This window comes from Arachis hypogaea, chromosome 19 (genome assembly GCF_003086295.3).
Source record: "Arachis hypogaea cultivar Tifrunner chromosome 19, arahy.Tifrunner.gnm2.J5K5, whole genome shotgun sequence".
Classification (NCBI taxonomy): Eukaryota; Viridiplantae; Streptophyta; class Magnoliopsida; order Fabales; family Fabaceae; genus Arachis; species Arachis hypogaea.
In genome coordinates this window covers 48,792,547-48,806,662 of record NC_092054.1, presented here as the reverse complement: position 1 = coordinate 48,806,662, position 14,116 = coordinate 48,792,547, and the positions used below count along the sequence as shown (strand labels likewise).

The 14,116-nt window shown below is 39.6% G+C and overlaps 1 non-coding gene across 1 annotated transcript; it reads left to right on the top strand.

Annotated features, from left to right (window-relative positions):
- Window positions 1–235: 235 nt before the first annotated feature.
- On the top strand, window positions 236–343 carry LOC112782106 (small nucleolar RNA R71). Its single transcript, XR_003192845.1, has one exon. It is a non-coding gene; the product is annotated as a small nucleolar RNA R71 (small nucleolar RNA).
- Window positions 344–14,116: the final 13,773 nt, after the last annotated feature.

Sequence of the window (14,116 nt, the reverse complement as noted above, 5' to 3'; positions counted from 1 at the left end):
ATATGGCATTCAGAGTATCAATCTCAAGAACTCCTTTCTTCTGAGCTATCCCATTATTCACAGGATTCCTTTCAGAAGTGTACATGAATTGGTTATTTACAACCATTTCAATGAGTTCTTGAGCTTCTGCAGGCGTCTTCTTCAGATGAAGAGATCCTCCAGCAGAGCTATCCAATGACATCTTGGATAGTTCAGACAGACTATCATAGATAATACCTATGATGTTCCATTCTAAAAGCATGTCAGAAGGGCACCTTCTGATCAATTGCTTGTATCTTTCCCAAGCTTCATAGAGGGATTCACCTTCTTTCTGTCTGAAGGTTTAGACTTCTACTCTAAGCTTGCTTAATTTTTGAGGTGGAAAGAACTTTGCCAAGAAGGCATTGACTAGCTTTTCTCAAGAGTTCAGGCTTTCTTTAGGTTGTGAATCCAACCATGTCCTAGCTCTGTCTCTTACAGCAAAAGGAAAAAGCATAAGTCTGTAGACTTTAGGGTCAACCCCATTGGTCTTGACAGTGTCACAGATTTGTAAGAATGCAGCTAAGAACTGATGAGGATCTTCTAATGGAAGTCCATGAAACTTGCAATTCTGTTGTATTAGAGAAACTAATTGAGGCTTAAGCTCAAAGTTGTTTGCTCCAATGGCAGGGATTGAGATGCTTCTCCCATAGAAGTCGGGAGTAGGTGCAGTAAAGTCACCAAGCACCTTCCTTGCATTATTGGCATTGTTGTTTTCGGCTGCCATGATTTTTTCTTCCTTGAAAAGCTTTGTTAGGCCTTCTAAAGAGAATTGTTCTTTAGCTTCTCTTAGCTTTCTCTTCAAAGTCCTTTCAGGTTGAGGATCAGCTTGAACAAGTATGCCTTTATCTTTGTTCCTGCTCATATGAAAGAGAAGAGAATAAGAAAGTAGGGAATCCTCTATGTCACAGTATAGAGATTCCTTGAGGTGTCAGAGGAAAAAGAAGAATATAAGGAGGAGGTAGATAGAAGAGAATTCGAACATATAAAGAAGAAGGGAGTTCGAATTGCACCTTGAGGAAGAGTGTTAGTCCTTTAAATAGAAGGATGTGAGAAGAGGGGAAGAATTTTCAAAATTAAAGTAAAAGATTTTGAAATAATTAAAAGAAATTTTGAAAGTTTGATTGATGATTTTTGAAAACTAAAATTGGGAAAGAAATTAAGTGATTTTTGAAAAAGATTTTGAAATTAGAAATAAAAAAGATATGATTGAGAGTTAATTTTGACAAAGATGTGATTGAGAAGATATGATTGAGAAGATATGATTGAAAATCAATTTAGAAAAAGAAAGTTTTTAAAATTAAAGTTGGTTACTTGACTAACAAGAAATTAAAAGATATGATTCTTAAAATTTAAAATTTGATCCTTTCTTAATAGGCAAGTAATGACTTGAAAATTTTGAAGTAAATCTTTAATTATAACATGGATTTTTGAAAAAAAATGGAAAGAAATTGATTTTGAAGAGATATGATTGAAAAGATGTGATTTGAAAAAGATTTGATTTTGAAAAATTATGAAGATTTGAAAAAAATCTAAATTAAAAACAAAATCTTCCCTCTAGTGTCATCCTGGCATTAAACGCCCAGAATGGCATCCATTCTGGCGTTTAACGCCCAAAACTCTACCTTTTTGGGCGTTAAACGCCCAGCCAGGTACCCTGGCTGGCGTTTAAACGCCAGTTTTCCTTCTTCACTGGGCGTTTTGAACGCCCAGCTTTTTCTGTTTGATTCCTCTGCTGAATGTTCTGAATCTTCAACTCTCTGTATTATTGACTTGAAAAGACACGATTTTGAAAATATTTTTGAATTTTTAATGATGAGAAACAATCAAAATACAACTAATCTTAGGAAACTCAAATCAAACAATGCATGCAGGACACCAAACTTAAAAATTTTCATATAAGAGACACTAACAAATTGAGAATCCATATGAGAAACAACAAAACACACAAAACAAGAGAATTTAAAGATCAGAGCACTGAAATCATCAAGAACAACTTGAATATCAATGAATAACATATTGCATGTATTCGAAAAATGCAAGAATAAAAACATGCAATTGACACCAAACATGAAATTGAGCTGACTTGGAACGCCGGTTTGGGCCATCAAATCTCGGGTAAAGTATGGACTATTATATATTGCTGGAAAGCCCACGATGTCTATTTTCCAACTCAATTGAGAGCGCACCAATTGGGCTTCTGTAGCTCCAGAAAATCCACTTTGAGTGCAGGGAGGTCAGAATCCAACAGCATCTGCAGTCCTTTTTCAGCCTCTGAATCAGATTTTTGCTCAGGTCCCTCAATTTCAGCAAGAAAATACCTGAAATCACAGAAAAACATACAAACTCATAGTAAAGTCCAGAAAAGTGAATTTTATTTAAAAACTAATAAAAACTAACTAAAATATATTAAAAACATACTAAAAACAATGCCAAAAAGCGTATAAATCATCCGCTCATCAATCACTATGTTCCAAAATACATTCTCGAAGCAAGTTTACCGCAAATTTTTTTTTCAAAATTGGTAGGGTACCCCGAAATTACAGTTTCTTGGGGAAGAAGTCATCATTTTGGCTAAGTACTACACATGCAATGTACTAACTACTAAGAAAAAGATAAATCCATGGGTATTGAAAGGAAGAGATTGTTACCCATGGAGATCGGTCGAACGACCTCCCCACACTTAGAATTTAGCACGATTCTCCGTGCTACCAACAATGCGCAAAGGACGGTCGGGACCGCAACCGTCACTATCCCCTTCATCATAACAACCATCACTTAGGTTTGAGGTGGATGTGAATATTTCGGGTTCCTCCATGCTAGGGGAAACACAACGCAGAAGCTTCTTGATGTAAGTGTATCGGCGTTGGTTGCACCGCTCATATCTATCAATCTTCCGGTGTAGATCTTCTATTCTATGATAGGTGGATCTTTGCTGTGGTCGTGACGATGAGGTGGAAGGAGTAGTAGATGGAAGGGCTATGTCAAGGCTTGGGTTGTTCATGGGAAGATGTAAGTATTTTCCGCTTGGGACCACATCGCCCTTAGCCGGAATTATAGCCTTCGTATCCATGTCTTCCCAAGGAACACCCACAGCAGCAACTAAATCAGATACCAATGCTGGAAATGGCAAATTACCACGGGCGTGGACTTGACCCATCACTTTCTTAACAAGAGGCGGAATGTTCACCGGTCTTTTTGTGAGAACACACCAAACAAGCAAAGCGAGATCCGCCGTGAAGGACGACTTGTGGGTGCTAGGTAGCACATAGTGGGATAGGATCTGGGCCCAAGCTCTCGCTTCTATAGTGAGAAAACGTGCGCCAATGCACTTGGGCCTCATCTGGAGTCGACCATGGGTCCAAAATGTCTCTGGTTCAGCAATGACTCGGAAGATCAAGTCCCAATCAAATCCAAACTTTTCTCGCTGACGTAAGACCTCTTGGTAGCCATCCATGTCACTTGGTACTGGTAAGACATTAAGCACTTGCTGAATAGCCTCTTCTGAAACTGAGACTTGCTTCCGGCGCATGTATACCAATTGAAAAGAGGGAAGATGGTAGTTAGTGTAAAATTCTACCACCCAAGAGAGGTTGACCTCCTGTGGTTTTCTCAGAAGAAACTCTTATCCTCGCTGTTCAATGCGGGGTAGAATACAAGGAGCAACCTTGTCCGGCGGGGCGAGTAGATGCTCAGCATGGTAGTTCTTCTCAACCATGGCGGGTAACACAAGTTCACAGAAGCGATTGGGGAACCTTGAAGAATCCCTTGCCGGTTTGCTCTTCTCGTTCTCGTCAATAGGAGCGGGTTCCTTCGCCTTCTTAGATAGGGGTATGTCTCCTAATGAAGAGTGCGCCTTAGAGTTTGACCTTTGGGGTGCCCTCTTTGTGGCCGGTTTCCTTGAAGCTTTCTCCTTGCCTTTCTTGGTGGCCATCCTGAAAAAGGAAGGGAAAAAGGAAAGCATTAAACCCAAAGAATCATCTCAACAAAAGTATACAAGTGAGAAGTAGTTCCCAAAAGAAATATTGCAACAAAGTAATCATAGAGACATGGGTCACAACACTTGTCATGGGATGCAAGAGGGAGTGAAGCATGCAATATGGCATGAGAAGAATAACCTCAAGCATCCATAACAAAGAGCAAGTCATGTTCAATGAGTGTCTAATTGGCAAGTAATAAGCAAAGTGGATTCAATGCACTTAAAAGAGAGCAAGTGAATGAGAAGGAAGCACCAAAGTGAAGATATATGACTAGAATAAACCAAAATGGCATATGTGCATTACCTCGAACACTTGGCGTGCATTTATCAAGAAATGAGCAATTATGAGATACTCAACCAATTATAAGCTCAAAATGAAATATCAATCATTGATGTGTGGAAAACGATCCAACACAAAACTCACCGGCAAGTGTACCGGGTCGCATCAAGTAATAATAACTCACATGAGTGAGGTCGATCCCACAGGGATTGAAGGATTGAGCAATTTTAGTTTAGTGGTTGATTTAGTCAAGCGAATCAAGTATTGGTTGATTGGTTTGTATTTGACAGAAACTAAATTTCTTGAAATGTAAAGGGAAAGGGGAAATTGCAGTAAATGAAAGAGCAAAGAAAGTAAAAGTGTTGAATCTTAAATTGCAAGTAATGTAAATTGCAGAAACTTAGATTGCAAGAAATGTAAATGACTGAATCTTAAAGTGCAAGAAATGTAAATTGCTTGAATTGTAAAAGGGATTGGGAGTTGGGATCGCAGAATTTAAACAAGAACAAGTGAATTGCAATTAAACAGAAGAGTAGAGGAGTAATTGAATTAAACTAGATCTCAACAGAGAAATAAAAATGCTTTGAGAATTTAAAAACAGAGAATGAGCAATGCTTAATTTGGAGCAAATTTAAAAGAAGTTAAAGATCTCAGGAGTGGAAGAGACTAGATAACAAGTCTAGATCTCAAATCCTTCCTTGATCCAACAAGAACAATTGCAGAAGGAAATGAAAAGTAAATTGCAGAAGTAAATTGCAAAAGTAAATTGCAGAAGAGTAGAAGAAGATGCAGTAAACAGAAATTCAAATTCAATTATGCAGAAGAAGTAAACAAGAGATATCAAGGTGAGATTGAAACAGAAGTTCTTCAATTCTTCACCCAAGATCAAAAGCAAGAAAATAAAAGAGTGCTCAAGCAAGAACAAGAAAGAAGAGAGATCAATTCTCCTTCCAAATTCTCTAGGATCCAAATTCAAAAGTAAAAAGCTCAAAAATGAAATTGAAAGCTAAAAAGGAAAATTCAAAGTAAAGTCTAGAGGTGTCAAAAGGTCCCTAATTACATCAAACTAACTCCTATTTATACACTTTCTATTCTTGGATTTTGGAATTTGGATGGGCTTTTGATTTGGTGAAGAAATGAATTAAGTTGGATTTTTAATTCAATTTTTAGCCCAAATGCACCTCCCAGGGGTAAGCTCGGTTGGAAAAACCAACTGAGCACTCAAGTGTGCTGCCCATGTCATTTTGGTGCGCCTAACCCCTTGGTTGATGTCAATTGCACTAGAGCTCAGTTGGAATTTTGAACTGAGCTCTAGGCCGTGTCTCCTTGTGCGCACAAGGCTTGCTTGGTGTGCTTCCTTTATGCGTGTCATGCTTGCTCCTTGGTGCCTTTGGTCCGTGTCAAAATGTGGGGAGAAGGGGATGTAGTGCTCAGTTGGGAAAACCAACTGAGCTTTCCATGTGTAGCGCCATGTTCTCGTCCTCAATGTCCCAGGTTCGAATCCTGGTGGAAGCAATTGGAGGCTAATTTCCCTTGGATGAGTGGGCGCTCCTCCCTTGTGTTTCCAAGAGCTCCCTTGTTCGAACCTTGGCCCAAGCATTTTAGCTATTTCTTCTTGATTTTTCTTGCAAGCTTGGTGGCACTCCTTCCTTATGTTTCAAAGGATTCCCAAGTTCGAATCCTTGAAGAAGCATTTTAGTTCATTTTCCTTGCAAGCTGAATGGCGTCCCACCCCTTTGGTCCTTGGTTCGATCCTTGGGTGAAGCTCTTTGGCTATTTTCTTCTCATTTTTCTTCCTTGGGTCATGAGTTCGACTCCTTGAGGTTTCACTCCTTGGAAGTTTATCTTGAATTAATTTGGAGAGGTCCCCGATAAAGTTCACTTAGTTAACTGAGCTTTATGCCCTTTCCTTGCTTTCTTTAGTGCTCAGTTAACTATTTGAACTTAGCTTTGTACCTTGCCTTCTCCTTTTATTCCTTGTGAGGCTCATTTCATTTTTCCAACTTAGCCTTCCTTCTTCCTAAATGTTGGCACACTTTTGCTTCCCTTGGGCACACTTTTTGCTTCTTTTGGAACGTCCCTTAGGCCACGCTTTTCTTATTTTCTTCTTTCTTCACCTACAAGTAATCAAATCAACCAATCAAAGTATCACCAAATTCACAAGGTTTATAAATCATTAAAATTCAATTAAATTTAGCTTAAACCTCATGATTTAACATCAATTACATGGTGGTTGTTTGATTTAAAGAAGTCATGCATTTTCATTCCAAATTACTTACTTAGAATGCAAGAAAGTGCATAAAACCTAATAAAAACAAAGAAAAAGGCTAGTAAAGCTAGGCTAAGATGACTTGTCATCAATCATCACACAACATCACTTACTGACAAAGATAATGAAAAACAATCAAGAAGATCTATTAAAGCAAATTAAAATTCAAATTCAACATCCATGGAAAAACAAGAAGAAGGAAAAAGTAAACAAACAAAAACTAAGTAGTAAAAGCATGCAACTAAAAGAGAGACTAAGTGAGTTAACAAGGAACATCTAAGTAAAAGAAGAAATTATGCAAAGAGAGTAAAAGAAGAGACATAGAATAGGTGGAACCTTGAGAAATGTAAAAGAATAAAGTGAAGTTCTCTCTTTGTGAAAATGAGAAGGAGAGAAGAGGTGTAGGGCCACCGGAAGTGGTGGTGGTCGCCAGTAAGTAGCCGGAGACGGTGGTGGTAGATTGTGGAAGAGAAAGAAGAGAAGAGAGGTGATGGAGAAGGAAGGAGAAAGAAATAAGAAAGAGGGTAGGAGAGGGACAGAACAGGGCGCGCCAGCTTTAAAACTGGTTCGCGCAACCGACGTGCGCGCGCACGGTGCGCTAGTGCGTCGGTGAAGGTGGAGCGAGGACAGTAGGAAAGCAGAGATTCCGAGGACAGAGCATATCCGAAACCTCAACCTATTCTCCATTACTGCATAACAAGTATTTATTTCATGTTCTTTTACTTTTTACAATTCAAACTAAGAATCATTACTGATATCCTGTCTAAGAATTACAAGATAACCATAGCTTGCTTCAAGCCGACAATCTCCGTGGGATCGACCCTTACTCACGTAAGGTATTACTTGGATGACCCAGTGCACATGCTGGTTAGTTGTGCGAAATTACAAAAGTGTGATTGTAATTTCGTGCACCACTTACCATAGACGATCCGGAAGGGACTCATCCCTAACGGAGTCTTGTAGGCCGTCCTATACGCTCACAGTGCATCTCCCAATCAGAGGCTCCAATCCTTCCTTTGTGGATTGACCATTTTCTCCAAGATTCTCTTAATCTTCCGGTTGGACACTTTTGCTTGTCCGTTGGTTTGCGGATGATAAGCAGTGGAAACCTTATGCAATACCCTATAGCGCTTGAGCAGTGCCTCTACTTTCCTGTTACAAAAGTGGGATCCTTGGTCGCCCACGATTGCTCGTGGTGACCCAAAACGGCATACAATGTGGTTTCTAAAAAAAGAAATGACGGTATTGGCGTCGTCAAGGCGGGTAGGTATTGCTTCTACCCACTTTGACACGTAGTCAACCGCTAACAGAATATATAGATACCCACTTGAGTTGGGAAACGATCCCATAAAGTCAATGCCCCATACATCAAATATCTCACAGAACAACATAGGTTGCTGAGGCATCTCATCCCTTTGGGACGTGTTTCCCAACTTTTGACACTGATGGCAAGACACACAGAACCGGTTAGCATCCTTAAACAAGGTTGGCCACCAGAATCCACAATCCAACACCTTTTTAGTTGTCCTTTGTGGGCCAAAGTGGCCACCACACTTTTCACACTTTTCACAACTCCGCACAACTAACCAGCAAATGCACTGGATCATCCAAGTAATACCTTACATAAGTAAGGGTCAATCCTACGGAGATTGTTGGCTTGAAGAAATCTATGGTTACCTTGTAAATCTTAGTCAGGAGATTAATTATGATTATCAGTTTGAATTGCGAAAAATAAAAGAGCATGAAATAAATACTTGTTATGCAGCAATGGAGAATATGTTGGAGTTTTGGAGATGCTTTGTCTTCTGAATCTCTGCTTTCCCCCTGTCTTCTTCTTCACGCACGCAAGGTTCCTCCTATGGCAAGCTATGTGTTGGTGGATCACCGTTGTCGTTGTCAATGGCTACCATCCGTTCTCTCAGTGAAAATGGTCCAGGTGCGCTGTCACCGCACGGCTAATCATCTATTAGTTCTCACTCGTGCTGGAATAGGATCCATTGATCCTTTTGCGTCTGTCACTACACCCAACCCTTGTGAGTTTGAAGCTCGTCACAGTCATTCAATCCCTGAATCCTACTCGGAATACCACAGACAAGGTTTAGACTTTCCGGATTCTCAAGAGTGCTGCCAATGGATTCTAGCTTATACCACGAAGATTCTGATTAAGGAATCCAAGAGATACTCATTCAATCGAAGGTAGAACGGGAGTGGTTGTCAGGCACGCGTTCATAGATTGAGAATGCTGATGAGTGTCACGGATCATCACATTCATCATATTGAAGTGCGACTGAACATCCTAGATAGAAACAAGCGTGTTTGAATAGAAAACAGAAATAATTGCATTAATTCATCGAGACACAACAGAGCTCCTTACCCCCAACAATGGAGTTTAGAGACTCATGCCGTCAAAGAGTACAAAGTTCAGATCTAAATTGTCATGAGATACAAAATAAATCTCTAAAATTTGTTTAAATACTAAACTAGTAACCTAGGTTTACAGAAAATGAATAAGCTATGATAGATAGTGCAGAAATCCACTTCTGGGGCCCACTTGGTGTGTGCTGGGGCTGAGACTTGAGCTTTACACGTGTCTAGGCTATTTCTGGAGTTAAACGCCAGGTTGTAACCTGTTTTGGGCGTTTAACTCCAACATGTAACCTGTTTCTGGCGTTTAATGCCAGAATGCAACATGAAACTGGCGTTGAATGCCAGTTTACGTCATTTATCCTTGAGCAAAGTATGGACTATTATATATTTTGGGAAAGCCCTGGATGTTTACTTTCCAACGCAATTGAGAGCGCGCCATTTGGACTCTTGTAGCTCTAGAAAATCCATTTCGAGTGTAGGGAGGTCAGAATCCAACAGCATCTGCAGTCCTTTTTCAGCCTGAATCAGATTTTTGCTCAGCTCCCTCAATTTCAGCCAGAAAATACCTAAAATCATAGAAAAACAAACAAACTCATAGTAAAGTCCAGAAATATGAATTTTGCCTAGAAATTAATAAAAATATACTAAAAACTAACTAAAACATACTAAAAACTACATGAAATTACCCTTAAAAAGCGTATAAAATATCCCCTCATCACAACACCAAACTTAAACTGTTGCTTGTCCCCAAGCAACTAGACAAATAAAATAAGATGAAGAGAAATCAAGAAGCAATAATATCTCAGAGTTTTAAGTGAAGCTCAGATTCTAATCAAATGAGCGGGACTAGTAGCTTTTTGCTTCCGAACAGTTTTGGCATCTCACTTTATCCTTTGAAATTCAGAATGATTGGCATCCATAGGAACTCAGAATTTAGATAGTATTATTGATTCTCCTAGTTTAGTATGTTGATTCTTGAACACAGCTATTTTATGAGTCTTGGCCGTGACCCTAAGCACTTTGTCTTCCAGTATTTCCACCGGATACATAAATGCCACAGACACATAACTGGGTGAACCTTTTTTTTATTGTGACTTAGCTTTGCTGAAGTCCCCAATTAGAGGTGTCTAGAGTTCTTAAGCACACTCTGTTTTTGCTTTGGACCTTGACTTTAACCGCTCAGTCTCAAGTTTTCACTTGACACCTTCACGCCACAAGCACATGGTTAGGGACAACTTAGTTTAGCCGCTTAGGCTAGGATTTTATTCCTTTTAGGCCCTCCTATCCATTAATGCTCAAAGCCTTGGATCCTTTTTACCCTTGTCTTTTGGTTTTAAGGGCTATTGGCTTTTTCTACTGCTCATTCTCTCTCTTTTTTTTTTGCTGCTTTTTCTTGCTTCAAGAATCAATAACATTTCTCTTGTTCATCATTCTTTCAGGAGCCAACAATTTTAACATCCATAAAATTCAATATCAAAAATATGCACTGTTCAGGCATTTATTCAGAAGACAAAAAGTATTGCCACCACATATAGATAATTAGAATTTTTCTTATTAAAAACTCGAAAAATATTGCCTCCTTATAATAAAAATCTTCTATTTTATTCATGTTTGATGGTGATGAGAAAAATAAATTATAGCTTAATTGGAGATAAAATCATAATAGTGATACTAATTACTGCTACTCATATATAACTTCTAAGGTAAATTTCTAATAAGAACAATTATCACAGAGTTAAGGCTAAGATTAGAACTCAACAACCTTGAATTTGGGAGGTGGATGCCTCTTTAGTCTGTGGAGTGCTTAGCCCTTCAAGAGATAGATTCTGGCGCTTCAATTTCTTCAGTTCACGCCCTTGCTCTTCTTGTTCTCTAAGCAGTTTGCAGAGCATGCTGTTTTGATTTTGTTGTTCTTCCTTCAGTTGATCCACAGCTTCTTGCAACTTGGTGACAGATGCTTCTAGGCGCTCCTAGTATTCAATATGAGGGATTTCTGGGAGGAACTCCTGTGATCTCCTCTTGATGGGTTCGTCCTGCACTTGTTGTCCTTCCATAGACTTTTTGGTGATTGGTAGCTCAACTGGGATGTACTCATCCACTCCCATTTTTATAACCGCATCTTTACATAAAAGAGAGACCAAGCTTGGATAAGCCAATCTGGCATCTTTGGAGTTCTTGTTTGCAATCTTGTAAAGCTCACAAGCAATTAGCTGATGAACTTCCACTTCCTTTTCCAGCATAATGCAATGAATCATCACTGCTCTTTTGATGGTGACCTCGGAGCGGTTGCTAGTGGGCAATATAGAGCGCCCAATAAAGTCCAGCAGCCTCTGGCGACTGGTTTGAGATCTCTTCTTTGGAGTTGGTTCGGGGCACCCTTTGTGTTGGTTGTCCATTTAGCTCCAGGGAGACATATGTCCTCTAGGATCTTGTCCAAGTTTAGGTTTGATCTCATCATTCTCCTATTAAAGGAGTCTGGGTCATCTTCAGTTGAGGCAGCTTGAAGATCTCCCTTATTTTGTCAGGGTGGGTGTGAACAATCTTCCCTCTGACCAGAGTTCTATAGTCATAGAATGCGGTTCCCGCTATTCTCTGCCTGTCCGTCTGCCACAGATTTGCGTAGAATTCCTGAACCATATTTCTTCCCACCTTTGTTTCAAGATTAGCTAGGACTTTCCAGCTCCTGTTTCGGATTTGCTCTTGGATCTCCGGATATTCGTCTTCTTTCAGATCGAATTTAACTTCTGGGATCACTGACCTTAGACCCATTATTTTGTAGTAATGGTCTAAATGTTCTTTGGTTAAGAACTTCCCTTGATTCCAAAGTGGTTTTGGAATATTCTCTTTCTTGCCTCTTGAGTTGGTTTGTTTTCCCTTATGAGCCATGATCTTAGTGGGTATTGGCTTAGTGATCACGGATAAACACACCAAACTTAGAGGTTTGCTTGTCCTCAAGCAAAAGAAAAAAAAGGAGAGGGATATAAGGAGATCCAAGTCCGAATTATGGAGGTGGGGGGGAGGCCGAACTAGGATTTAAAGGGGAGCGGGTGGGTTTTCGAAAATTTTGAAGAAGATATGATAAAAGATATGATTTGTAAAAGATAAGTATGATAGGAAAAGGATGCAGTTTAAAATTTAAAAGATATGAATAATATGAAAGATATTTGAAAAATATAACTTTATTTTGAAAAAGATGTTGTGAAGATTTGAAAAAGATATTGATTAGTTGAAAAGATTGTAGAAGGAAAAGAGATAGATTTGTTTTTAAAAGGATTTGAAAATAATTTGAAGAGGATAAAAAAAGGGTTTATGAATTAAGATACATTTGATATCTTTTTGAAAAAGGATTTGAAAAATTAGGATTTGTAACATGTTTGTGCAAAAAATCATGAATTGAAACATAAAAAATGGAACAAATTTGAATTGAAGACGAAATTGCCTACTCCCCACAATCCTGGCGTTAAACGCCCAACTGCTGCATGTTTAGGGCATTTAACGCCCAATTGGTGCTTGATCTGGGCGTTTAACGCCCAGCTGTTGCTTCCAGCTGGCGTTAAATGCCAGAAACTCCTTTGTCATTGGGCGTTTTTCTGAACGCCCAGGATGCTGTAAATCTGGCGTTAAACGCCCAGAAGCTACTTCTTTCTGGCGTTTAACGCCCAGATGGCTATCTCTACTGGCGTTAAACGCCCAGTAGATGCTCCTTTTGGGCGTTTAACGCCCAATTGTGCCTTTTACTGGCGTTTTCTTGCCAGTGAGCTCCTTTTTCCTGTTTTGTGCTCTGAATCCTTCTGTAGCCCTGTGAACTTAGGCAATTGATTCTTTACCTTGTTAATATTGAATTTATATGCTTTAAAAATAAATAAAATGAAGAATAGAATAAGATAAAATAACAGAAAGAGTTTTGCTAATGGCTGGGTTGCCTCCTAGCAAGCGCTTCTTTATTGTCTTTAGCTGGACCTTGCTGAGCTTTTTAATCTAGCCTCAGCCTTGAGCATTCTTGCTCAACATTGCCTTCAAGATAATGTTTGATTCTCTATCCATTAACAATGAACTTCTTATTAGAATCAATGTCTTGAAGCTCCACATAGCCATATGGTGACACACTTGTAATCACATATGGTCCCCTCCACCGGGATTTCAGTTTCCCGGGGAATAGCCTGAGCCTAAAGTTAAATAGCAGAACCTTCTGTCCTGGTTCAAAGACTCTAGATGATAGCTTTCTGTCATGCCAACTTTTTGCTTTCTCTTTGTAAAGCTTGGCATTTTCGAAAGCAGTGAGTCTGAATTCCTCTAGCTCATTCAACTGGAGCAATCTTTTTTCTCCAGCTAATTTGGCATCAAAGTTTAGGAATCTGGTTGCCCAGTAGGCTTTGTATTCCAGTTCCACGGGCAGATGACAGGCCTTACCATACACAAGCTAGTATGGAGAGGTCCCTATAGGAGTCTTGAATGCTATTCTGTAAGCCCACAGAGCATCATCCAAGCTTCTTGCCCAATCCTTTCTACGGGTACTTACAGTCCGTTCCAGGATTCTTTTTAGTTCTCTGTTAGAGACTTCAGCTTGCCCATTCGTCTGTGGATGATATGGAGTTGCCACTTTGTGGCTAATTCCATACCTGACCATGGTGGAGTAAAGCTGTTTGTTGCAGAAGTGGGTGCCCCCATCACTGATTAGCACTCTAGTGACACCAAATCTGCTGAAGATATGTTTCTGGAGGAACTTCAGCACTGTCTTAGTATCATTAGTGGGTGTGGCAACAGCCTCTACCTATTTGGATACATAGTCAACTGCCACCAGAATATAAGTGTTTGAGTATGATGGTGGGAATGGCCCCATGAAGTCAATAACCCATACATCAAACAACTCAATCTCCAAGATCCCTTGTTGAGGCATGGCGTAACCATGAGGCAGATTACCAGCTCTCTGGCAACTGTCACAGTTACGTACAAACTCCCGGGAATCTTTATAAAGGGTGGGCCAATAGAAACCACATTGGAGGACCTTGGTGGTTGTTCGCTCACCTCCGAAATGACCTCCATATTGTGACCCATGGCAATGCCATAAGATCTTCTGTGTTTCTTCTCTAGGCACACACCTATGGATTATTCCGTCTGCACATCTCTTAAAGAGATAGGGTTCATCCCACAAGTAGTACTTTGCATTAGTAATTAATTTTTTCTTTTGTTATCTGCTGTACTC